General features: G+C 35.9%; 1 protein-coding gene across 1 annotated transcript in view; it reads left to right on the top strand.

The window, feature by feature from the left end:
- Window positions 1-24,143, top strand: part of LOC121727398 (scavenger receptor class B member 1) — an 85,450-nt gene that overhangs the window by 2,828 nt on the left and 58,479 nt on the right. Inside the window, exon 2 of the mRNA XM_042115230.1 lies at window positions 19,204-19,239. The gene's annotated coding sequence lies outside the window, so the exon portion shown is untranslated. The remainder of the gene's footprint in view (window positions 1-19,203; window positions 19,240-24,143) is intronic.

The raw sequence follows: 24,143 nt of genomic DNA, 5'->3' as shown, positions 1-24,143 counted from the left end.
CGTAGAAAATACCATTTCTGTGGTAGTCACAAAGTAAGGCCACAATTTCTCTTTGCGTCGTCACAACGGAATAACGCATACACTTCATCTGCATTGCGACGGCAACGCAATGCAACGACATCGCTCTTGCTATACGTAGTAGCCCCCATAAAGTTAACTAAATAAATCTCCCATAATGTAAATCTCGAGCTGTCAAACGTAACCGAAATTGGTTTTCATCTGTGTGAAAAATATGTGTACATATACACTTAACACAAGCATGATTGAAGATGAATTCTATGAGATTAATCCTTTGATCATGGATTCTTGGAAATCTATTGTTATTCTATTGAGTCTTGCTCACCGGTAAGCTAATATGGGGCTGGATTGGTTAAATTGTCAACGTGCGGAAAGTGCCGACTGGACGTCAAAATAAGAGTTCTGCTGTCATGTATCATACGTCTCTTTTTACCACGCAGTGTTACTGATAGTGACATCTCTCTTGCTCAGGCCTTTGTTTCTCTATTCCGCTAGGTATATTAACTTTATAGTAGCCCCTTAAAAGTCTGTGCTCTTCTGTTGGTACGTTTTCAGCGTTCCTTCAGTGGGGTCAGAACCGCCGGCGTCAGAACTCACGCTGTTAAATTATTTTCCATCCGTCAGCCGTCAATATAACTAATTGTCAAATTCCTAATGTGTTTTTTTGCGGCGACAAACGACAGTCGAGGCGGCGGATGATTTATATGACATTAAGTTTTTGCTTATTTTGCTTATTTACAGCGTTTTTATAATACCGTAGCACGGTGTCAAAGTGCGACATTCTTCTATTATACTACTTAAGTGGATACTTATATACGTTTTATGTCGTATAATAATATACCTAGCTAATATTATACGAGTTATGGCCAGCCTCCATCCGGCATATTACTTGGAATCATTATGAGCTTTATTTGCTGTTAAACAAATCAGCAATTAGTAGCTACCGTTTATCTCAAACATGGAGAAATCTACATTTTAGATTCGGATTTTACTGCCGACAGGATCACTCCCTTGTATTGTATATCAATGATTTTAAAATAATGATATCGGCTACAATGTATACTAAAAGTTTTTTTTTTTAACTTTTACTCATACCTTTACTCATACTTTTATCAGGCTAGTATTTCCTGAAGTAACGTAACATATAGCTTATGTTACATAGGTATGTAAAAAGCGTGGTGCATCTGTCGCAGCCAACTGGTTTAAATAGCCGTTCAATCAAACAGCTAGCCCTTTGACTGAACGACGCTATTCAATCATACGGCTATAGGTCGTTTAGCCGACTTGTTGACTGCAACGTTCAACACTACAGCTAGATGACTGGTTAAAAGATAAATTAACCAATAACCATGGTCACCATTAGTTTAGTGTTATTATTACACAATCCCGGCGTAAAGATAACAAGCAGATTAATTGTATTCTAACTCATTTATACCTTGGTGGTGCATTTCATAATCCTGTAATTTCTCCTCGAATATTAGTTTAAATTTTGATTCACTCGTATGTGCCCCCATAATTTTTGTCTCTTTAATAATACTTGTAACGTATATTTACGAAAAATATCATAATACAACCACAAAACACCGGCTAGTTGACGCCATATTGTAAACAAAACGCTGAACTAATTCAATCAAACGGCGGCTTTTGAATCAGCTGTAGTGTTGAACGTTTTGAGCGACTTAAATATTCAATTAAAAGTCAAAGTCAAAAATTTTTTATTCAGAATAAGTTTTTTCAAACATTTTCGGAACGTTGTTGCTACTGGGGCCTACCACCGGTTCGAGAACTAACCTGGCGAGAAGAACCGGCATAAGAAACTCGCACGTAGAAGTGTAATTGAATGGCGTTGTTTAGTCAAAGGGCTAGCTATTTGATAGAACGGCTATTTAAACCAGTTGGCTGCGACATGTCAATTACAAAACCTTAAATGTCATAATGGTCCCAAAATTACCCTCCAGGCGGCTTTTCCCTCGAAGCGCCATATTTACTAAATACACGCTTTTCAAGCTATAGGCGACATTTTCCATTATTATGTATCAGGCCATGTGCTCGGAGTGACCTGCGGTGACCGCTCTGTTCATGTCATTAGTATTCCGCGGGCGCGCCCAATTTACTAGTATGTCTACGGCATAACATTAATCTCGCGAAATAACTCCACAAACCTATTTCCTTTATTGAAAAAGGTTAAAAAACATCTTCCCAATGCCACACGTCCACAGATTTTAGAACAGTGGTTCATAACCTTTTAGTCATGAGGGACCATTTTACCAAATGTTTGTCTAGCCGGGGGCCACCCGGCTGGTTTACCTAAACTAAGGGTTTTTTTGATAAAGAAAACAAGGATAACTTTATAATTAGCATTATTTTTTTTAATTTGGCAAAAATCGATAAGTTACAGATTTTAATTAAATGTGATTTTTGTAACTGCACAGTCCATACTGTTTGCGTTATTTCTTTAAACTTGTGGACTGTATAATAAGTTAGATGCAAAATGTAAAATATATTAAGATAAATAAAATTATTACGTTGAAGAAAGAAATGTTGTGTCCTAAGAATGATTCGATGATGGAAGTTAAGTGAGATCCTGTGTTGCCAGATGACACGACCGGAAGACGTCTTGACGTAGGCTGGATTGCTTGTGTTTTTTGCCCGTTAAAAAGGAACAACCGTGTATGGTTACTCTTAATCGCGAATTCGCGTACACCATACTCTTTACTAACTTCTGAATTCTCACATATTATTAGGATGGCTTCGCGGACCACTTGGATAGCCTCCAGGGACCACCAGTGGTCCGCGGACCACCGGTTAATAACCACTGTTTTAGAAGCACACGTCTGTACATAAAGGCTTGGCACAGACATTGTTTATTGATACATTGCCTTACTTCCATACTAATAATATTAATATTATAAATGCGAAAGTGCGCATGTCAATCTGCCTGTTTAGTGTTTACGCTTAAACCGCTTTACAAATTTGGATGAAAAATAGATAAAAAAAAGTAAAACGAGCAAACGCACCGCCTGATGGATAAGCGTTCATCATCGCCAATTGACATTGGATCACCCGCCAACATCGGAAGAGTCGCGAGTGCGTTTCCGCTCTTAATGGACCAATTAAAAGAAACATGCTTATTTTATTAATTATTCTCGCGATAGCTTACTGATTAGTGATTTGTGATGACAGTATTATTTATATCTATATCAAATTTAATTACAATATATTTTGTGAGTGTTAAGTATAAATATATTTTATTTTAAATAGTAATAAAAAAAAAATCTCACAAATTAGACATGTACACTATTGTGCTAACATTACGAAAGTGCCAGTTAAATAATATAATAATTTAATACATTTAATGAACAATTATGACGGATATTATGATAATGTGATGCTACAATAAAATACTATTATTTAATGTACAATTTAAGAGTATTTCAAAATTAAACTACATAATGTTTAAAAATATTACCACTGTTAGTGATTTCCGTCCTACTATCCGTCACAAGAACTGATATTATTTGTTACCAATTTATACGATAGCCTATATCTGCATTTAAGCTATATTTAAAAACTAAAAAATATACGCGAGTTTGCCTATCTGTTATACCTATTCGCACCTAAGCCGCTTAAGCGATTTTGATCAAGTAAGGAGATACTTTGGTTCCCCGGAAAGGATATAGAATCCTCCTTTATATAAATTTACGGTTCCCATTTAAGAAGCGCATTTCAGCGCAGCGAATTTATGGGCAACGATATTAAAATTTATAAAAAAACTAGATGAAGCCCGCAACTCCGTTGCGCCAACATTCGTTTGTCGCGCGGGAACCGTACATTTTTTAAGGATGAAAAGTATCCTATTCCTTTCCCCGGGTTCAAAGTTCAGTTCAGTGATCTTGGCGTGAAGAGGTAACAGACAAACAGTCAGACAGACACACTTTCGCATGTATAATATAGTATGGATTAACTATCGGCAAAACTTTATTTTTAATTTTCTAACGCGCAATACAAAGAACCGTTGGACTATTAGTAAGTTATGTCGATATCGTAATAAATTATCATAATACTGGTGTGAGACGCAAACAAATTGACAATGTTTGATGCTGTGGGGGAAATACAGAAAAAAACGTAAAACCTTTGACACTATATTTTTTGTAAACAATATTTCAAGGTGTGTTTAAACACCTATCAAGTTTACTAGTGTGAAAATTATAAAAAACAAATTATTAATTTAAAAAAAAAAACGCAACACGAGTCCACTAATTGCTCGCAACTTTGTTGAGTAGACGTTTGTTCATATTGCGGATATTATAATTTTCCACAATGAAAACTGTCGCACCTTTTTTTACAGGACTATATTGTAGTGTATGTCACACCTCCCTGCTATTTAAGCTAGAATAAGTTATTATGTTAAGTCAATAAAGATCAGTCGCGACTAAACATCTTTCAATCAGTCACTCTAAAGCCTGCAAAATTGCAGTATGTAATTTAAATCTAAAACTTTAGCGGTTCACTCCGAAAACTAGGCAAATAGACAATTAGAGATAGACTTTTAGTGTTGAAGACCTTGAAGACCTTGAAGACCCCAGCCTTTGTACACTAAAGACTCATTAAAAATGAAAATTATTTATTTTTAATTAACACTTTTAGAACGTCTACATGAGGCCTACCACCGTTTCGGGAATAGTCCCAGCGGAGAAGAACCGGCGTAAGAAACCGCCGTAAACAGGTGGGAAAATTCGTAGTTATAATAAAAGTCCATAGTACTCCATTACATCTTGGAGGTTACCATGGTGACGCTACGCTTAGCGCAACGCATAATTTTCTATTGCGCGTTGAAGTCTAATCCATAGTATAAAACTTTTAGTTTTCTTCTTCGAAGTACAAAATGTTACAGAACTTTTAATATTTTGCTATTGTTAATAATATTATATTATACTAATGATAATAATTATATTATTAATGCAAAAGTTTGTCTGTTAACTCTTGACGCCGGAACCGAAATCTGGTACCTATACTTAGCTTAGCCAAAATTTATGTATACCTGGCCATTTAGTCAAAACTTTTTCGCCAACCAAAATGTATGGAATTGACATAAGCGTTCGTTAATATGACGTTGACGTCCGATTCGTCTTATGTCAATTCCATACATTTTGATCGGCGATTCTATAAAGAAGCGATAAAGAAAAGATCTTGGCTCACCCCCTGATTTGCGACTATAACATCGCCCTAATATTTACTGTACGTTTTGGATGGCTCACGTTGATAGGGTTTCTTTCTACAGTAGAAAAAGTGACAAATCGACAAAGGAAATCAGTTGTCAGTTTGTCCCTAAAATCAGTGTTCCTATTAGCCTTTATATATTTTGACCAGGGAGTACCTACCAGGGACCGATCTAAGGGGGCGAGTCGGGCCAGAGCGGCAAAAAATGAGGAGCGGCAAAATTGAAATATTACTATCTTCCAACCTAGCCATAGCCACAATAGACATAACCATAGCCATCTACCACCAAACTTTGGGAATGTTGGCTTCTAAACTACTTCAGGTTGTATAGTGGAAATATTTAAGCAAGTAGTTTACTAAAACTAGAGATCGCCCTATGGTCGAAATTCGACCGTTTCAACGACATTAGGAACCTACTTATATTTTGTAAAAAATATTAACTTTATCATTTTTTTTAACTCTTGTCTCCGGGACTTAGTTTCTCAGACTGGCCGTGTAAGCATTGTCTAATAGTATCTTAGATTCAATAAAAAAACTATAATCCATTTTCAATTTGTCAACTTGTTGTCAACAGACTTCAACCATAAATAAAAGAGTATAATTCGTTTGCATAGGCTTGTCACTCAAAAATCTGTAATTTTTCCTAGTGTGTGTGTTGTAGTGTGTGTAATGTTTTATTTGTTAAAAAAATGTATGATAAAAGCATAATTTCAAAATAATATCACCTCGATGCACTCCTTCATCATATAAACTATAACTGTGCAAAATTTCATGCACGTACGTTTCCCCATTTTTCGTAAAAAGGGTTACAAAGTTTTTCCTTCGCGTATTAATATTATGATATTTCACTCACTCTAACAAAACTAGTGGTTTTCTGTATGTAAAGGGTGGCGAAAATGATGTTTGTCCGGAGCGGCTTAATCCTTCAAGCCCCATAAGAGCACCGGTGATCGCGACAACAATAGAATACAATAGTATTTCCAAGAATCCGTGATAGATCGGGCCTTGGCTATCGGTGTCACACCGCTAAGTACACTAACATAACTCACTGTGCAGTTATGTGAGCTTCGCGCTATCAGCTATGAGGGTCGATATGACCATAATTAACAACCGGAACATAATTTCGGCTAATTAAACGAAGTGCCTAACCGTCATACGTACTCTAGCATGTTCCTAAAACATCTAAAGATTCTCTCTAATATACAAATGCATTAGTGCAGTATTTGGTAAATGTAAAAACTGTGAAAGATGCTTCGACACTAAACGGACGGCTCGAAATAGACGCATGACGACGCTAATGGTCGACAAGTGAGTGAATGACCAAGCGGAAAATGTCCCTAAACCGTTCATCGTCACGTGACCAGTTTGGTCGTTTCCTGTTTTATTTCCCAGGCATCTTGGCATAAAAACGTGACAATATCGTCTGATCAAATTATCACAGTAACGTGTTTTGCGAGCCTGTATATTATGTAATTAATGTAATAATTACACTTTATATTTGATAATAAAATCTGCTCTAATATAATTACCATAATATTAATTAATAATAAGCCTTCAGGGCAACACCTAACGTAAGGATAACCCCAAGCGAACTCGTATTAGAGGTCATATTTCGCAATTATTAATTACAGAACTCGTAAACACCTTATAGCTTCACCTTAAAAAGCTGTCTATAAGTAACATAAATAATATATAATATTAATATTATAGATATAATATAGATCGCACACAAATTTAGACCTCTTGACAAAAATGGAACGGTAATGAACTGTGTTCAATTTGACGGTGTCTTTGAAAGGGCGAGGACTGAGCGAGGTATAGAAATATACATATACAAATACCTACCCAAATATTATACAGATGCGCCGAATATTGTCTCAATTTTCGCTGGATGACCGTAAAGTCTATGAATGCTATGGCGCAAGTGCGAAAATGCTATGGCTAAAACGAGGTTTACGGGCATTCCGGCAACTATAGAACTTTTAACGACCGTCAATGTCAGATAGGATCTTTAAACACAATATTAGAGTTAGCTCGGCGGCTGGTATATTTCCTTACTGGTGTTTCAACAGACGCGCCGAGTTAGGTGCGCGTGTCCGTTCTTTTGAAATAACTCGTTTATTAGCAAGGGCTGCCGCTGATATATATATATATATATATATATATATATATAAAGATTGGTAAGTGTAAAATGAGCGCTTCTCGCCTTCAAACGTAAAAGTTTGGCGAGTTTATAGTTTGTAACAACACATAAAAAATTGTATTTTGTGAAATAAAAAAATGAAAAAAAAAAAAAAAAATGATGTCTTTGTTTGTTTAAAGTTAGTTGCTTTTGGTATTAATACGTGCACATTATGTCAGTTTGGAATGAGCCGCACCTTTCACACATTAGACTATGTCATTTACATTATACATATTATATGAAACAGTTCACGATTATGTATGGAAACTACCGCCCTACCCGGCTTGGCGTAAGGTGCACGCACTTACTTTCTTTAAAAAATACATACCTGATATTAAAATATTATAATAGATTCTATCGAAACATTTTGTTTTCTTCATAAAAATTTACCACTATATATTTTTTTTCTAAATGTTCTACGTAATGTTCAAGTTAAAGTTGAATTTAAGTAATATAAATTGGCAACCCTACCAAATGTTGCAATTGAAATAAATGTATACAGAACACGGGTATAATTAGGTAAGTGAGTTATTGGCGCGGGGTAAGCTATCTGCTTATTATATTATGAATATAACTGTAACTATCTTAGTTAAATGGAATCAAACTGTAACTTACCATTTCAAAGTTTTGCCCCATTTTTACTTGAATAGTGTAAATTTTAAAAAATAGAAAATTTGTCAAATCTTTCTTGGTGAGCGATTTTATAAAACTGTCATTTGCATCTATATTTTGTTCTGATCTACTAAGTTACTGATCTGGGGCTGTAGCCAAAGTCCCTTTCGTTAAAAACGATGTCGAAATTCGTTATCAAAATGTATGGGATTTGACCTCAGATTTGACATTAGGCTTCGAAAAGTGTCATTTAGCGAAGACTTATGTCAAACCGCATACATTTCGATAACGAATTTCGTCATCGTTTTAACGAAAGATAATTTGTCTAAGGGCTCTGATAGTAATGCTTTGTTCAAACCTACCGACTGCCACAATAGACATAACTACCAGTAGCTCGACTGCAAAGAAACGGACAGGTTTCAATATCTGTCAAATTCGTCGGGTTTCACTAGGATTATGAATGGATTGTGCCTCGCGCAGCGCGCTGGCTGATATAATTTATTTTTAAATATTTAAAATAAAGATTTCAAAATTGGATTCTGACAATTTTAATCACATGTGCCAAAACACAAACAACAAAACGACCAAAGAGGAACACGTCCATCAAAAATGTCATATTTTTAAATTCGTAGGTAACAAGTTAACAACCCTAGCGACGATTTTCGTCTTAATACGTCAAAATTAAAAATTTCAACATCAGTTCTAAGTCGGTATACTCTATCATTATGTCTACTCTGCGACTGCGAAGCGGGAGCGTCAACTTGCGTCAAGCTGTCAAAATATGTGTGTTTTGAATCAAAACATACATTTGAGAACTTGACGCTACCGCTTCGCAGTCACGTGGGTTTGAACAAAGCATCTATATAAGTACAAATTCCTTATAAATTTTGTAGCGAGTACTAGTTGGAGCATTTCACATTTTAAGTTGATTCACTTGCAGTTGTGGCATCTAATTGGTTCACGCCTAAGCTATACTTTTTGCCGCTGTCACTTTTGGTCACCGTGACTAAAGTGGTCACCGTGACTAAAGTCTTTACGAGTTCTTTGACGCTTAGAGATGTGGTTTTAAGGAAGTCTACTGATACTGAGGAAATAACTTTTCTGTAGAATTCTGCGTTTATAAGAAATAATATTACATCTAAATGGCAGAAAATATATAAATAAATAATTACCTAAGTAAAATTGGTATGATTCACAAAACAAAATAAAAAGCTATACTAAATTGAAAAATCAAGCGAACCCATTTGTATTTTAAAACAATAATAAAATATGGTTAGTTTATACAGGCTGTAACAAAACTAAGCGATAATTAATACTTAGGGTGTGTACGTGTTCCTTGTATAAGTTCACTGTGCATTGTGCACCAATTTTTTTTCACTTTTGTATGGGCAAGCGCCCCAGATTACAAAAGTGAAAAAAAAAATTTACTCTTTCAGCGCAGCTACTTTTACAGTGAACTAGAAGGAATACGTATGGACTCAAAAGTAATCACTTAGTTTTGTTACACCCTGTTTAGATAATTACTATACTATTCATAATAGTACTTAGTAGTATCTATATTATTAACAAGGATTTATACTATGCGTGGCTCAGATCACAGGTTTGTATTACGAGCAATATTGTATGTTCGTAGTTATTAACCAATTATTAGTATTTGAGCGAAAATTCACCTTCCGACGGCTATTATGTTGAAGGCAAAAGACGGGATGTTGTAGTAACCTTTGCTGGTCGATACAGATAGTTGGATTTGCATTCTCATTGGCGACCATCAATTCTAGGGGAGGGGAAGGTACTATTTGTGTAGTCGCTCGAGCGTCATGGAGACCTAGTAGGTTTTGTACATTAGGTAAAACTGATAAAAAAATTATAAAAGCGTTTTTTATTTTGGCGGTGGGTTCAGAAACTGCAGCCATTTTAAAGTTTTGAAAAAGAAAATATATTTAGAAAATTGATTATTTAGGGAAATTATAAATATATTTTAGATAACAAAGACTAAATCATATTTTAGTTTATTGCAAAAGAAAATATCTATGAAGCTTTTTTTTTATATATTTTAAAATGTCCCTACAGGCTTTATACCTAACCTTTGAATCGCCAGTGCTTTATATGGAAGCTTCTTCGGGGTATACTAAACATCCCCTATCTTAATCTGAGAGATCCGATGACATTCCAATATAAAAAAATAACCCACCACGTGAGAAATCTGATTTCTATTCCATGATAACTAGACACATTTTGGAAGCCTATACAGTATACAAGCTAAGTCTGACGCGCTCGAACTTATCCCGATATCCCCTCTTCCCCTCCCCAACTACAATGTACCTGTAATTTACCTAATGCTCGATTTACTTGCAAGAACGAGCTGTTTGGCCGTAATTGTATCTAACAATTGAAGACAAGAGGGGATGAAGTGGCTAATTAACATTTTACAACATAACAGCTATAGCATCATGAAATAGCATGAAACCGTTTGACTAGAAACGTTTAAATTGGTAATAATTATAGCCGGCAGTACTAAGATTTGTTTAGATCAAGGGTAGCCAACACGCGGCCCGCGGCCACATGCGGCCCTTGTGGCCCGCGGAGCCGTGTACATTTTTTTAGGTAAAAAAAGGTAATACTAAAATTACCTTAACATACCTACTATAGCAAACAAACACTGTTTTTCTTTTACTTTTAAAATAAAAGCTCTAAGTTCTAATAGGAAAAATTAGTATCCGATTTTGACTTCCATTCCACTATATATAAAATTTGGTAGTGCGGCCCGGGGTAAAATTCTACTTCCGAATTTCAGCCCAATGTCGAAAAGGTTGGCCACCCTTGGTTTTAGATCAAAATATAAACGCGGTATAGACTCATAGTGACTTTATTTTTTGCTAATTTAGCGACTGTATCCAGGTCACATGAGTGTCATATCAGCGTTACGACATTTTGTTGTTCAAATTCGCTTCCATGTGCGTTATGTAACGACGGAGATGCTAAACTCGTAGGTACATATTAGCTGCTGAAATGTATGTCGATTGTCGGCTCTGTACTTGACCTCATCACTGAGAAATGTCAAAAGGAGATGCCCATGGAAAGAGCAAAAAGCGTGCGGAAAATCCCGGAAACCTTTTCATTATTATGGAGATAAGAAAGTTATACTAATCACGTACGCTTGCCAAATTTCATCTAAATGAGACTGGTACAAGTTTCGAAAACTTTCGAAATATACAGCCTTTCAAATAAACAAGCAATTATTTCCTCTTTGCAACACACATGTAGAAATATGAGTAGTTACATCTTTCTGCTAATTAAGGGGGGTTCATACAACAAACGTTTTTTTTTTGGTATTTTTTGCTCGGTAATCATAATGGCGGTATGTAGGCACTTGTAATGTTCACAAAATACTCAGTTGTATATTATACAGTATATTTAATAATTGATAATAACATTTAAATAAAATTAATAATTAAGGGGCCTTCCATACAAAAAATATTTTTTTACCTATTTTTGCTATATAATGGTACGGAACCCTTAGTGCGCGACTCCAACTCGCACTTGGCCGATTTTTAAGGAACAAAGTTAATCACAAGAGCTCAATAACACTTACCGAACTGTTATGCCATAGACCTAGCTTTTCCATAAACTTTTGCGTCGTCAGCGGGTTGATGATGATGAAACCCGAAGTAGTTTCAGCGAGGACGATTATTATTAATGTTTATACAAATAATCGGCCCCAGTTATGCAACGAGCTTACACAGGGTGTAACAAAAATAAGTGATAATACTTTAGGGTGTGTACGTGTTCCTTGTAGAGAGTTGACTGTGAAAGTAGCAGCGCTGAAAGACGATTTTTTTTTCACTTTTGTATGGGCAAGGGCCCGAGCGCAACGAGTTTCCTCATACAAAAGTGAAAAAAAAAATTGGTCTTTCAGCGCTGCTACTTTCACAGTGACCACGTACAACTACAAGGAGCACGTACACACCCTAAAGTATTATCATTTGTTTTTGTTAAACCCTGTATAGAACTAGATAAAGCCCGTACCTCCGTTAATTTTTTATCTAAATCGGTGACGACCTCTGTGGCTCAGTTGGTGGCGCGTTAGTAGCGCAAGCCGCGGTCGCGGGTTCGAATCCCGCCGACGGAACAAAAAAGTTCCTGGTCTTGGATGTGTATTAAATATAATATGTATGATATAATAAAAATCTTAAATATATTATGTAAGTATAACATAAAAGTATTAAATATAATATTTCCGTTGTCTGTTACCCGTAACACAAGTCCTTCAGGTACTTTGCACGGGGCCAGACTGACGTGGTGTGAAGCGTCCATAGATATAATTATTATCGGTTTAGTTTTTTGTGTAGTAATCAAGCAGAGAGAAAGAGAGATAAATAAACCCACTTTCGCATTTATAATAATTTTTGTATTGGTTATAACTTATAACCATGTAACAGTCTGAAAAGAAAGGAAAGAAACAGAGCCAGATATTTTAAAGATATATGTATATAATTTTATTTATGTATTACATGGACCCGCCATGCTATTGGTTAGCAAATTATTTAATAATATATTTGTTAGCAGGGACTCTGTTGAATGTATGTACAAAAATCAATCAATTTGATCTATGTTTAATTATGTTATTATTCACTTATGGTATTATGTTTAATTAAGTGAGGATATCAATTGACTCATTTTTTTTTACTTGACAGCCCGCCATTGGCCCACCATCGGCCCGCCATTATAACGTTGTTTTAAGTCCATAGCCTTATTCCAAAAGACTCAGACATTATTAAGAAAGTATAAACATAATATGTATATTTTACAAGGTACTTATACTGTGGGATATTATGTATTTTTATTTCCTCTTTAGTGTTTTTTTTTTTGTGTTTTGACACCACGATCAACAACGGCCGGTTGACGTAGGTAATCGACGAATTAGCGGACAGCTCCTAACGATATCAAAAACATCGGCATCGGATTCCACCTGGTAATTAGCAGAAATGACGTCATCGGCGCAGGCGCTGCCTGGAGCCGGGGTTTTCCACTTGTCCCCTGCAAAAACATTTTAATTAATGCAATAAACAGGACCCAAACAGATAAAAGGCAAATAAAAGTCCAAAAGTCCTGACGCACGCAGTGCTTTTCCATTGCTAATGCTTTCGAGGTATTATTAATTTCGAATTAAAAGTTTTTTTGTAGGCTGCGCACGGTTTTAAATTCCCTCAGCAATATTGCAAGATTTTCCAAGAGATCTTAAACAAGAGAGTCGAGAGAATAGTGTTAGTTTTTAGGGTTCCGTACCCAAAGTTGGTACAACTAATATATATTATTCTGTGCCCAAAGGGTAAAAATAGGACCCTATTACTGAGACTTCGATGTCTGTCCGTCTGTCTCCAGGCTGTAGCTCAAGAACGGTAATAGCTAGAGCGTTGAAATTTTCACAGATTATGTATTTCTGTTGCCGCTATTTTAACAACAAATACTAAAAACAAAATAAAATAAATATTTAAGGGGGGCTCCCATAAAACAAACGTGATTTTTCAAAAACTTTTTGCTCGCTATCAATGATGACAACAGGTAGGCACTTGAAATTTTCACAAAAGCCTTAATTATATGTGTACTTGAACAATTAATAATAATATTTAAATAAAATAAAAATTTAACACAATTTTTGGCCTATTTTTGCTCTATAACGGTACGGAACCCTTCGTGCGCGAGTCCGACTCGCACTTGGCCATTTTTTATTTATATCTCTTTGGTGAGACAAGAGTGAGCGAGTGACTACTGACTAGGTACGGGAAACGTTTTTGGTAGTCCAGTGTTCAGACTTCAGACGATATGCCACGTAAATAAGAATGACGGAATCGGCGCGGCGCCAAAGTAGTTTTTTCTTAATAACTCGATAAAATATGTACCATTGAAGAAATTCATTCATAGGCAGTTGATCGTCCTACGTCCTACGTCGTTGCCGGCTCGACCGGAGAAATACCATACGTGGGAGAGCCATGCTTCGGCACGAATGGGCCGGCTCGACCGGAGAAATACCACGTTCTCACAGAAAACCGGCGTGAAACAGCGCTTGCACTGTGTTTCGCCGAGTGAGTGAGTTTACCGGAGGCCCAATCCCCTATCCTACTCCCTTCTCTACTCTCCCCTTTTCCCTTCCCTTCCCTACCCTCCCCTATTCCCTTCCCTCCCCTATTACCCTATTCCCTCTTAAAGGCCGGCAACGCACTTGCAGCTCTGCTGTAAGTGTCCATGGGCGACGGAAGTTGCTTTCCATCAGGTGACCCGTTTGCTCGTTTGCCCCCTTATTTCATAAAAAAGAAAAAAAAAAACGTCACTTGGTCAGATTTTGTCAATTCAGTGGGGTTGATTCAGACCGCAACGCGGCGCGTAGATGCATTTCTTGGATTTGACAGATTCGCAAGACGTCTCACGCAGTTGAAATCTGTCAATCCATACAAATTTAAAAATGCATCTACGCGTCGCGTTGCGGTCTGATTTAATCCTTAGCAATGGTCACAGACACAGGCTGGCTTTGATATAACAATACCAAATTGTGTAGGTCCGCCATGTGCCTATGAATAATCTTCTCTTACAGTACAAAATTTTCGAAATCCGCTAGTCCAGTCCCGTAGTAATAGAATATTACATTATGTATTAAAATATCCTCTTGAATGAACCGTTAAGGAAATGATAAGGATGCATCTTTGTGATTTTTTTTATCAAGAAAATTTTAGGATATCGTGTTTTCGCTAGTACAGACCCTCGTAAATATGATGTCGTCATGTTTGAAAAATGAAACAATTCGTGGCTCGTCATTAAGTATAAAAATGATTTAAAAAATACAGCTAATTTTGTTTTCTACGCTCTCTTAACACGTAGAACACAATATAATTATAATCCTCTTTATGAATATAATCAAACAATACTGTTATTTATGTTAATGTATATTATATACATACTCTGTCCAATTGTCATTTTTAAAGATAAAAAATGGAAACTTCAAAAATATTTGTTTTTCTTAAAATCTGTATAAATGGAGATAGTCACCTTTGCTTCTATACCCCTTGTCACAATATCACTTACGCCAGTATTATAGTACCTACTCTGTGATATCACTATCCAAAGCTATAGAAATTAAAATAATTTCTATAGCTTTGGATACGGTGGTGTTACCACAGAATATATATTAGTAGTACCAAGTATTACACAGTTGTATCTGTGCGTTAGTACACACTGCACATGCATAGTGATTTTATGATATTTGTTTATTAAGTATTGTTGCTGACCCCAATTCAAAAAATTTATAATATATAATATACAAAATAACAACAAAAACTTTGTCATGAACACACGGAAATGTAAAAAAATCAATTTTTAACCAACTTCAAAAAAGGAGGTTATCAATTCGACCCATAATTATATAATAATATTATGTAATATTCCAGAATTGCCCAGTTTTCGTATAATATATTAGTCTAGGTATACCTGCGTCTAAACATACGAGCCAAATTTCAAAAGTGTATGTTTGTATGTATGTTTTTAATTTTTATGTTTGTGTTCGCATATCTCCGGAACTACAGGTCTGATTTATGTGATTCTTTTTTTGTACTAGGTATTGTTCAACTTCGGGAATTCTGCAAGTTTCATCAAAATCGATTCAGATTTCAGTAGTTTTTGAGATAGGGAATTTCAGTTCTTAATTACGTACAATTTTAAAATCGGTTTTATCTTGTTAAAATACTATTATTACAAAATTATCTTAGACTAGAATTTAAGTACTTTTGAAATAATCCTTGATTTGCATTGTTGCAATCGATAGGTTTACACAATGCACATTCTAAGACATAATAATTTATTATTATAATATTAGGTATATTGCAACGTCTGGCTGTACTCCAAGAGATATTTAGATGGACATTCAACAATAACACCTTTTTAGACTTTAATTTGTTATTGTTAAACAACAGACACCTTTGGTCAGAGCCCCTAGGGCCTAAAGACCTAGGGCCTTCTTATGCCTTAGTCTGACATTTTTTTCTACAAATCTTCTAAGTACCTATTTTTAACACGGCGTTAAAACATAAAAAGCGCAAAGAATAATTCAAAATCAAGTTATTTTGTTATGACTAAACATAGCAAAATAATGCCACAATGCTCTCGATATCATTGCGATCACTGATATTATTATTATTATTATTTGATTTATACCCTCCGATATGCAAATAAATGATTTCAGATTTTTGATTCTGATTCTGATTTCCTTTTATATTATACAATCTACGGGCTTTCCTATAAAGAACCAGCCCTCGCCACTGCTAAGTGCGTATAATTGTAGGCTATTACATAACTATACAAAACAAGATATCATAAATACGTATTTAACAAGATTTAAATAAAAGTTAGTGCCGCAATAATAATTAAAAGTACCTTGAGATCTCGATCGTCGGATGTGCGACGATCGGAGGAGGCAGTCACGAGAGAATTATAATATTATCAACATTAGTATTGACTCGTGTCTCTTTATTCATGTCCATACTCCAGAGTCCATAATTCGCTTGGCGACAGCGAAACATTTGCGGGGAATACCACATTTTTTTCCCGTCTTGAAATATAGTGACCATAACTTTCATGTCAACTTTAGTATCGCTTGAACAATACTTTTTACACAATGTAATAATGAATCTTCTATTTATAACTAAACGCTAAATCATCCGCTGTATGAAATAATAGAAGATTTAAAAATTATAATATCTTAATGTAAATTATCGGGTGTCACGAAGATTTTTTTGGCAAAAATGTGTCGTAATTTATTCAACTTCTTTCCTCGGTCCACGGGTACGTTTCCATTCACGTATATTTCGTCAAAACGAGTTGTTTGTTTACTCCCAATCGGTCGGTCGACCTGTCGACAAACCCTATCTGCCGCATCAAAAGTTACGTTCGCGTGTTGCAAAGGAGGCCAAGAACGCTAACTAGTCTTAAATAACTAAAAACGGAACCTAGATTGTATGCACAACAAAAACGGACCTTGTGCACCTCCGACATACTCTGCCAGGGGGCAGGCTGTTGCAACCCGCCATTATAGACTCGTTATGATGATATTGATGTTGAAAATACTAATTTCATGAAAAGTTGTTAGTCTTTATCATATCATGGATAAATTGCTGCCAGAGACTCGTCTGAAAGAAATTCCTTCTCCCAAATATTATCTTCAATGTGTCCTATTGTGTTAGCTGCTCCAAAATCGATAAGAATCTAAAAATCTTATCAACAAACAAAAAATTGATGTCTATACTCTATAGTATTAGATATATAGTGTGGTATTAGTTTACAGTTACACTTCAATGTTTCCTTCATTATAGATAAATGTTGTTAAATTATAAAAAAGAAATATACTTTCTTGTCATCTAGTGGTTTTGAAACCGGAAAATATTTTTATACTAGAAACTCAGTCGATTGATCTTAAAGAAAGACCATCTAGTCGAACCAAAGGTTTATAGTCTTTAATTCCTGTAGCAAGTGACAGTTTATTTTTAACCGAATTACTTAATTATTTATTTGTGATTGAACTTATTTTAGTCGAGGTTAAGCGTATCCGGAGTTTATTGAAACCTGCCCCAGTTAAAGTGCTAGAACTTTTTGGAAGTTTTTATTTTCGTAACACTCGCAAAGGTCAATGCGACCAATTTATTTATAAATCCAGCTCAATCATTATCTTGGGAATTGCGAATTACCGCCGAAACAATAATTCGAGCGTATAATGTATTATTTTGATGATACGCATTTAGAGTCTACAGAGATAAAATATTATTTATAAAATGTTGTGTAATTTTCTGATATATACAATTCTCGTGTCGCAGTATTTTTTTCTAGAATTGGATCTGACCGATGATACAAGTTGCAACGGGTAGGGGTGAGAATCAACCAGTTTCAATTTTAAAATATATTTTGTAAGATCAGTTCGTGTTATACTCTGTGAGAAACAATGTAATTGTCTACGTCGAAACTCGAAACACATTTACGCTAGACTTCATTCATCATTTCATTGATAAGTTCATTCATGAGTTTTCAGTCCTTGTAGTTCAAAATCATCTTGCTAAAAGTCGTCTTACGGTTTTGATTATGATACTCTTTTATTTATTTAATCTCAGTTTTCTCGAACTTTGTACGACTAAATCACTAGAGTTACCAGCAAAATTATCATCAAATGAACTCAAAAATGGATATATTAATATTTCAAATAACACAAAACCTTCTCAAATAAAAAAGTTAAGAACAAAAAATCTGCATCAAACAACCGTCGATACATATTATCAGAAAAAAAAATTATCGTTAGAAAATAGAAATACCGTAAGATTCCTCCGAGACCAGTTAGTCTACAAGAGGTCGCTGGGCTGCTGACGAAACGTGGCTAGGACGGTGGAAGTGCAGCCGTGTGCTATCCTCTAAATACAAGACCGCCGTGACCCAAAAAGTCGAAACCGAGTTACGTCGCTGGCGACCTAGGCCTTGCATTCTCATACACTTATATAACAATTACGACAAAATCCCAAGGCGATGTCCACGACCAGATGATCGATGGCGATCAAGCCGTAGTAACCCTTAACCCTCAGATACGATGCGGTCGAAGAGGCCTCGCGTCTTCAGTTGTAGAGTATCGTTTGTTTGACTAGCATATTCTGATGTATTTAATTTGATATACTGAGTTTCTATTAGAACTTTTAAATAAACCAGTTTATTTGCGAAAACGTGAGGTTATATTAGTAACGAGTGTCAATAAAATAATACAGAAAACTTTATAATTTATTCTCATGTAGAAAAATAATTCAAGTACATTTTTACATTACATGAGTCACATATTTAGTAATAAAAATTGTCGATATAACGAAATAAGCATGAAAACGTGAGGTGGTCAGGTGAGCTTTCGGTCACGTGTTGTATTAACACATTTCCTGCAGTTAGTTGAAATGCAAGTAAATACGGTCACAGCGAGTGACCACTGCCCACTTTATAACATGATTCAAAGATGACCAAGAAAAAAAAACCCAAAGATGATGAAAAAAAAAGAAAAAACATGTGTTTTCATACCTGCAACCTGTAATTTGTGAGGTACCCGGGTTTCGGGTGACAAAGTACGAGGCCGAACGGATGCTTTGATGATTTTTCTTTTGTTGCAGTTACGAGTTGGATCTCGAAGGGACGGATTTGTTTTGGTATGTATGTATTTGTTTTATTTGCCCAATTTATTGTTATCAATTAGAAGGCCTTTTGTGACTTTAATTATTATGAGATTATATCACCCAAAATGTGGCTGACAAACATGCAAAGATTGCTTAAATAATTCCTGATAATTATAAGGCTTTTATCGTAAGTATGATAACGAATTAACTTTCAAAATGCGATTAACAAAATATATGTGCCTTATATTGCTAGAAACATAACAAAAGTATGTCGATGCAGCGCCATATTACAAGGAATAATATAACAAAAGTGTTTCTCTACATTTACCTGTCATTAGCGCTAACAGAGCCCAGTATTTCCCCGCTAAAGTATTATGAGCGAGGTGTGTAAATGTTACGAGAGCGTTTGACATATCCGAGCGGGGCTGGTTTGTTTTGATTACTAAACCCGGCTCGCGTGTTCTCTCGCCAGCAGCCATAACGAGGTTAGCCGTGTTGTAATATTATGTATTTTACACCGACTTTCGTCAATGCGACCTTGGCCGGCGTAAACTACCCCACACGACTTTGACGGGTTACCTCGTAGCCATTTTATTTTATAAATCTTACGAATAATTATTATACACCCGACATAGAAATTATGGTAACCTAGTTGTTTGATGTCACTAAAGCTACCTGCATCGGTCTGGGCTAAAATTAATCCTGGTTTATCATATTATATTTTATTGATTTTTCTCTTATTTCCCATACAATATTTTTAAACACGAAGCCTGCTAAACACAGGTTCAACTTTAACTCAGATTATCCAAAGAAGACTTTAAAGTGTCCGTACAATAGCCTTTTATATTCAATCATAATGGCCATTATTCCGACTAAAAGTAATAGTAAAATTATAGCGTGTAGACTCGTCTGACCCTCTTCATTGGAAGTATCAAATCGATAATCACCATGAACTCACACGCGTAACGTAATAGTCGTCATCGAGCACATAATAATTGTAAAAACTAGTAGCAAAGAGCAATGGAAGGGGAATACGTTAGCTATTATGGTTTATTTCAGAGACGCAACTGGATGTAATTGTGTCATTTTTAACCGACTTCCAAAAAGGAGGAGGTTCTATGTTCGGCTGTTGATTTTTTTATGTATGTTCATCGATTGCTCCGCCGTTTGTGATTTGTGACTACAACGCGTTGTGAGCTATTTTTCCGCTCATTGAGCGTTTTCGGTCTTTGAGCGTAACATAATATTATATATTATAACTTTGTTTTAAGTAGTTTAAACATGTATGTTGACTTGATATGTTTTCCTGCAAAATTGTATCATAAATCCAAAGTCACTGGGCAGAACTCGACCCGGGTGTTTAAAGACAGGCGTTTGAAAATTTCAACATTGCGGAACTCGAAGCATTTACCATAGCATAATGTTAATGAGTTTACATACACAAAGGTGCATCCTAGATCCTAAATTACTGACAGAACTCCTGAGTCTTGGAAGAAAATTGTTTGAATAGCTGCAAGCGTATTATCTCACTTTCTGATTTGATGAGTTTTATACAAAGTAATGTGCAATTTTATTGAAATCTGCAGTACTAAGTAGTTAAGAGTTCAACTGTTTAAATTTAATTTAAAAAGAGAAAGCATACTATTTTTTAACAAAAAATTAAAAACCGATTTCCACTCACAAGAAAGTGTTAAATAATTGTTATTATTTAAATAGTGGTTTTTTCAGAATTCTCCCATAATAATTCAACGTTTTCTCTACTCAATCTTTACACTTTTGAATTCCGTGCAAGTTTTCAATTTTTTGTTTAAAAAATAATAATTCATAAAAGAAAGTAACTAAGGAATGCCGTTATACTGTGTTTGAATTAATTATTATGGTCTAAATATTATAAAAAAGTAAAATAAAGTAGATCAAATTGAAATGAATTTAGTAGTGTTATTAATGTCCATACTGAGCTCTTCGTACTTTTATGTTCCAAATTAATTACTTCGTATTAAACTCTGTTTGACTATCATGTGTGCTCCTTCGTTTTATTAACACATTTTATTAAGAGGATACACCAAGTTTATCACCCTAATTAATTTGCCATTAAACCAGTTGGCTAAGCGTCGTCTAGCTGTAGTGTTGAACGTTGTAGTCAACAAGCCGACTAAACGACGTAAAGCCGTGTGATTGAATGGCGTTGTTCAGTCAAAGGGCTAGCTGATTGAACGGCTATTTAAACCAGTCGGCTGCGACATATATAAAAGAAAACATAGCGACATGCTTAGTGGCCATAAATATTTAGGAAAAAAAATTATAACGCTACCAGCATTATCCAGGGAGGAAACAGACGACAGCGTTTGTATGGAAAAACGGCCCTAGTGTATGTCTCTTAATAGTATGCAATTGCATCCAATATACGCAGAAACTGGAAATGACTTTAATATTTTGCTCACTAGCCCATTCAAGAAAGTTTCACCATAGGTAGCACTTTTAAACGGTACAATGATTAATGACTGTAACTGCAGGTGCCTCAGTCGACGCTACTGTGTCTGTGAAGTCCGTAGCATTTCATATGATAAACTTGATTGTATGCCCATGGAAATCAATAGTTTATTTTCCGTCGTCAGCTCCAAGATTGTAGTGTCGCTGCACTGAGTTCCTTCATTACATTGGACCTCAAGCTCTGAAGTCAACACTGAGTCAGCTGCAAAATACATTATACGTATAGTATAGTTTCCGAAGTAAAACCCAGCATGCTCCCCAAAAAGTCACGTACTTTTTTAATGTATATTCAGAGAAGTTGATTCCTAGGCAGATGGCGGACGTACAGAAATTGGTCGGTTACGTCAAACCTAGTCATCAGATCATGATTAGTATTGAATTTATACAATGGGAGAGCCATGCTTCGGCACGAATGGGCCGGCTCGAGCGGAGAAATACCACGTTCTCACAGAAAACCGGCGTGAAACAGCGCTTGCGCTGTGTTTCGCCGAGTGAGTGAGTTTACCGGAGGCCCAATCCCCTACCCTATTCCCTTCTCTACCCTGTCCTATTCCCTTCCCCTCCCATCCCTACCCTGTCCTATTCCCTTCCCCTCCCATCCCTACCCTCCCCTATTACCCTATTCCCTCTTAAAAGGCCGGCAACGCACCTGCAGCTCTTCTGATGCTGCGAGTGTCCATGGGCGACGGAAGTTGCTTTCCATCAGGTGACCCGTTTGCTCGCTTACCCCCTTATTTCGTAAAAAAAATGAACCCAACCAAATGTCGCAGGTCCGTCAACTGCCAAGGAATCAATTTCCAGGATAGTACTATTAAGTGCGACTGGTCAGGAAGTCATATCATACGATAATGCACTCAAACTGAACAACACTGACGTCATGGGCATTGGCCTGTAAACTGGTTTAATTTTAAGAACTTACCAACGGTGTCACACTGTCAGCGGCATGACATGGCGTTGCAGTGTCACAGTGTCGCGTTGTCATGGTGACGCAGCACCAGGTTGTCTGTGGTGTAACGCGCGGGTTGCTCAACCACAGCTTCCTCGTCTCGTATGTAACGCGTTGCGATACGTCGCCTCCAGCCATATAGCACCTGTATTCAGGTGACATTTGGGCAATTGTGGGCTTTTATTAATAACGAGTGTACAGACAGGAAAATATCCTGAAATTTTGGTAAATTATGGACATCACGTCAAGGAGAAGCAGTTTATTGTAATAGCGGCTCACTCGAACTCATGATTTGCTGTCATTTTCTCACATTAAGATAGTTAAAAAAAAGTTATGAACCATAACCTGGCTGATGTATATAACTGTACAATTAATATCCGGAAAATTATGGAAAATGTATCCTCTTCTATAATATATATATACATGGACTGTCAAGGACGTTTGGCCTTTAGAATTCGAGCTAGACAGGAAATTATAGCATTAACTGTTTTATGGATCATTAAAAAGTATAAAAAAATGCTGTAATAATATTTTTGTTTGCTAAAAGGTAAACTGTCGGTGAACAGTAATAACTCGCTGGCAAAAAATTTGCTCGCAAGCGGGTCATTGCGAGGCTTTAAGTAATGTTTACGCTTTTCCTTATGTATTTAAAACGTTGGACAAATATCGCTAAGGCAAGCGGAAAGCCGCTAAGAGCTATTTGTTTCCAGTTATTGTAAAGAAAATCTCGGGGCACGGTAGTGTCCCCGCCAAGATGAGCCAAGCGAAGCGCAAGGGTACTAACTACCTTTTATGGAAACGTTTCGTCGTATTTTTGAACCCTCGTAACTTTGGTTTGAATAATGGCAGATAGTCCCAATTTTAAAAGTCAAGTAAGTTTGAGTCTGTGGTCACTCACAGAAAATCTCATAAAAATGGCTCTACATGAGATCTCATTACTTTTTGACACCCCGAACTATATTATGTTCTCGTCTTGGCAACATGTTTACATGAAAATGTTTTTGGTGGGATATTATTTACTATATTATTTTAACAGCATTTCATATTTCTCGAGACTTTAAAGTCTCTTGTATAAAAATTATGTACCTACAGAATAAGCTCGTATTAAAAAACGCCATTGGAGTGTTTTATAGAATTAAAGTAGGTATAAAAACGTTGTTTTTTTGGCAGTGAGCTTTGGAGTATTCTCCATGAAACCTGATAGTTTAAGCAATCCGAAAAAAATATAATATTTTAAGGATTAATTGAACTATTAGGCCATAATATACCAATAATCTAAGTAGTTAAAACTATACACTATAGCCTTTTTACTAATAAATATTCAAGGTCCGCTTGCATCTTTATTAGTCCTTGTCTAACACGCAACTTTTACAACGACAATGCAGACCTTATATCGTAGTAAGGAGTAGGCAATTATAGCGCAGTGTTAACCTGTAGTGTAGTAATAGCGTAGTGTTAACCTAGCTGTAGATAATGTAGTAAGGGGTAGGCAATATCGTAG

This window comes from Aricia agestis, chromosome 5, assembly GCF_905147365.1.
Source record: "Aricia agestis chromosome 5, ilAriAges1.1, whole genome shotgun sequence".
NCBI classification, from domain to species: domain Eukaryota; kingdom Metazoa; phylum Arthropoda; class Insecta; order Lepidoptera; family Lycaenidae; genus Aricia; species Aricia agestis.
The sequence above is the reverse complement of the archived record's forward strand: the minus strand, read 5'-3'. Positions and strand labels throughout refer to the sequence as shown.